Source organism: Cynoglossus semilaevis, chromosome 10, assembly GCF_000523025.1.
Source record: "Cynoglossus semilaevis isolate Cse_v1.0 chromosome 10, Cse_v1.0, whole genome shotgun sequence".
NCBI lineage: Eukaryota > Metazoa > Chordata > Actinopteri > Pleuronectiformes > Cynoglossidae > Cynoglossus > Cynoglossus semilaevis.
This window is the reverse complement of record NC_024316.1, coordinates 12,036,999-12,041,231: the sequence shown is the minus strand read 5'-3', so window position 1 is coordinate 12,041,231 and position 4,233 is coordinate 12,036,999. Positions and strand designations below refer to the sequence as shown.

The 4,233-nt window shown below is 45.6% G+C and overlaps 1 protein-coding gene across 3 annotated transcripts in view; it reads left to right on the top strand.

Annotated features, from left to right (window-relative positions):
* samd11 (sterile alpha motif domain containing 11) overlaps positions 1-4,233 on the top strand; it is a 94,553-nt gene that overhangs the window by 84,525 nt on the left and 5,795 nt on the right. The gene's annotated exons all lie outside the window — the stretch shown is intronic.

The window sequence follows — 4,233 nt, the reverse complement described above, 5'->3', positions numbered from 1 at the left end:
GGCGCGGGGAGAGGCGGGGGATCGATAATGGGCCGGCGGTGCGGCAGCAGGGGGGAAGGGTGTGTGTCTGTGCATGTGTATGTGTGTATGGGTGTGTGTGTGAGTGAGATACAGTTAGAGACCGGGGAGGATGGGGGCTGGCAGTGTAGGGGTGGGAATATAGGCAGGAAGCAGAACGGCCGGCGCTGCATGTTGCATCTCTTGGCAGGCTGTGGGGGTTAATAAGTATATTGTTTATATGTGTTCGTAGGCTTGTGTGTGTGTGTGTGTGTGTGTGTGTGTGTGTAGAAGTAAGAATAGAAGGGCAAATTGTTTGGTGTGTGTGTGTGTGTTTGTTTGTTCCATTTTCAAGCTGGCCGTCTGCACTGGATTTAGGTTTGTTTGTGTGAATCTGTCTGCTCATTTGCACGTGTGTGGCCAGTGGTGCAGTGTGAATGTAGTCAGTGAGCTGTGGCTGCTCCACAGCAGCACACTGAGTAATTAGCCACACAGGATCGGGGAGAGTTAACCAGCGCCCTCCCCCCACCCCATCCCCCACCGTCCCCCAACAACCACCTACCTCCTCATCTCATTGACCTTCAGTGAAGTGAGGTAAAACTGGGTAATGGGAGATGTGTTGGCACCTTTTCAGCACACGCACATTTACTGTGATCCAAGAAAATTAGCAAAAGGAAACAAAAGTAAAATACTGCATCTGTACTTCAAATGAGACCAAATTACCACCTCCTATATTTATAATGTCTTAGTTCAATGACTAATGACTATTTATTCCATGAGCCTCGTTGCTTTATGTCGTGTGTTGCTCTATGACTTTTGTCTCGGACAAAACCCCAGAATCTCTCCCCCTACTGGCTTCACTCAGGAAATAAAAAAATAGATAAGAATATAATAAATCTGGAGAGATTATCAAAAAAGGGAAAGAATTCCCCAGAAAACTTGACTAAAACTTTCTGAAAACAATCCAGGACGATCGCAGTCTGTTACTGAACAGAAAGAAAACACGAAACAAGTGACTTCTGTTCTTTAGTTTGTTGAACTTGGTGTCAAAAAATTCTGAATTAAATCACGAAATTACAAAAGTTTGTAAAAAAAAAAACACTTTAAATGTATTAATATGAAGGCTGAATATTTTGTGATGGATTAAATGTGAATCTATTATGAGAAGATGAAGGTACGTTAGTAACAAATATTAATATAAAAAAAAAAAATCTGATTTTTTTTTTTTAGTAAAAGCAAAGAAAAAATGACGAAGGCAGAGAGACAGATACTCCGGCCTGTCTGAGCCTCTCTACAGCTCACCTTTCCATCGACCCCTCATCATTGATTATCTGAGGCCCATTAGGGTCCATTGTTAAAAACAAATCATTAGGGCCGCTCGATGGGCTTAGAGCCTGGTGCTCCATTTGTCTGGCCTTAAATGGCACTAAGCTCACCAAGCATCTGCAAGGCAAATAGGGGAGGCATGGAGTAAAAAGTAGGGGGGAGCAGGAGAGAGAGAGGAAAAGGGGGGGAGGAAAACATGGAATCTTTAAAGGGGGATGAAGAAGGAAGATGGTGACAGGACGCAATGTTGGAGCGAGAGAAAGAAAGCGATGAACTAAAATAGGGAGTGAAAAGATCCAGAGAGTTTGAGATAAGGATAGAAGAGGAGGAGGCATGAAGGGGGAGAGAGGGAGGGAGGGAAGGAGAGAGAGAGAGGGAGAGAGAGAATGAGCGTGGAAGGAGCCTCATCCATTTTAATGAGCTTCCTGTGTAAATGTGTTCCTGCGGAGAAGGAGCCGAAGGCGGCCGCGCGGCGCTCCTAATCCCCCCACGCTCCCATCATTAAGGGCAGCCCTGTCGCTCGGGCGTGCACGCACACACACACACACACACACACACACAGCCATACACAGCCATACACACACTCAGTGTCGCCACTCTGACAGGTCGTCACACAACAGTGAATTCCCCAGGAGCCCTTGGCCTCACTGCAGGCAGAGGGAAGAAGAGATAGAAAAAGGAAGGGAGAGAGGAAGTGTGTGTGTGTGTTTGTTTGTGTTTGTGGGGACAGTCATCCTGTGATATATAGTATTTTTTTCATGATTACAGTCCTACATTGTGAATATGATTTTTTACAGAAAAACTAGGTGAAGGTTTTTTTTCGTTGTTCTTTTACGTCATGTTTGTGTTTTCTCTCCAACAAGATGCAGATATAGGACAAAAACAGAGGAAACTACACACAGACACACGTGCGCGCACACGCAGCTGTTGTGTGCGTGCCTTGGAGCAAAACAACTAATGTCTGCCACTCCTCCCTGAAAATTACCTCCTATAAAAGGAGTAAGAAAGGAGAGAGATGGAGGAAGGGAGTGTCAGACACAAACTCACCCCCCCGCCGTCTCTCTCTCCTTCGCTCCCCGTGATTAGGCCTAATTATGGTGGCGCAGACGCCTGGCAGCCTCAGTCATGCAGCTTTAATTGACCGTTTTTCATCTGCGGGCTAACGCCAGGCATTGGTAGTCAGAGGAAGAGGAGAAGGAGATGGAATATCAGGAGAGATTGGGTGGCTGGGCAGGGGGGGACGGGGGACTGGAGTGGGGGTGGTGATGGGTGTTTGTCATGCGGGAGCTGTTGCAGGGATGATGGGAGTTTTGGGTGCCTCAGCGTAGCCTGCTGGAACCGTGCGTCGCAGGGCTAATTGCTAGCCCAGAGGGATTAGGGCCAGGTGATTACACACTGGGCGGTGTAATTACATAAGCAGCGGCTAGCAGGGCCCCAGCTCGCGGCTCCGGGGTCACGCGCCACAGCAAGATTAATTGGAGCTGCCACTGGAGTGCGAGGCACCGCCGGAGAGAGCGGTTATACGATTAGCATTAACATTTCAGCGGCGGAGGCGATCGATGAATGGGTTTCACCTCCTCCCCCTCCTCAGTACTGGCTTCAGCTCCCCTCTGTCTCCTCACTCTCCCTCCCTGCATCTCCTCTCTTGCCATTTAGTGAGGTGGGAGACATGCAGGCGCTTGCTAATTTGAACATGGTTGCAAAACAATACTTGCGGTTGCATGCGTCCCAGTGTTGGTTTTGATTTTGTTGTTTTCTTCAGCTTGTTTCCCGTGTATGCTTTTGTGTGGCAGCAGTTGCACACAGCTGTGATTGGTGTGTCAGTAGCAGCTCAGCAGGAGAAAAACAAGAAAGTCAGGAGAGGAAGGAGGACGAGGAGGAGTGGGTGGGAAAGTGAAGAGAGAAATACCAAAGACCCTGGAAACTGCTGCTCCAGCATAGACTGTATATAAAATGTGTGTGTACATTTATATATATATATATATATATATAGACAATAGAGTTTCCCAGAAGTAGTATGGGACCAACAGGGGGCGACTCTATATAAAGTCCTTTAATTTTAATGCAAATCAATTAGGAAACTTACAGGGTGTTTTTGGTCTTCCTTGTTGTCTAATGCAGCTGTCAGTAGTTTCCCTAAAGTTTTTCATTTTGTTCTTCTTTCTTTTTCTTTTCGTCTTCAAACAACATTTTTCAGAGGTCTGTCATCTTTGTGATTTTCGTATGTGTTCTCTAAGAAACTTTTTAGGGATTTTCCCACCATTAGTGTGTGGACCATCAGTTAACCGTCACATGCCTGTTTGCAGATTATATCTTAGATTTTTTGTTGTAATTGTTGCAATACTAACATCAAACATATACGTATCTCTGTTATGTTTTAGAGACATATAATTCATTTGTGTAGATGCAGAGCAGTCAGTGTAGTCTTTACTGTAGTGTCACAGGAGGAGCTGTTGGTCCTCTGGGAATTTTGACAACGTCAGGTCAAGACTCCTTTGACTAATGATTGGACACAGTAGAAACCGTCACAATTATCGAGCTTATCACTAACAATAATCAGACTCCAACCTGAACGTGTGCAAATGTTAACAAAACAAATCTCACAGTAGAAAAAATGAAACAATACAGGAGGAGAAATACATTTTTTTAAAGAAATACATAGAAGATGAAATACAGTAGGAGAAAGAGTTGGAAATGCATGTGTGGAGGTGGAAGAAACGCAAGGGAAGGGAGAGAGAGAGAGAGAGAGAGCGAGAAATAAAGACAGATTTTAGAGGTCACTTAGGAGGCGAGTGACAGGAGTAAAGAGGAGGGAGAAAAGATGGGTTAGACAGAACAAGAGAGGAGAAAGGTGAGAGGCGCCTTTCCCCCCTTGAGGAGGACAAAAGACAGAGCCAATAATGGAGAGGC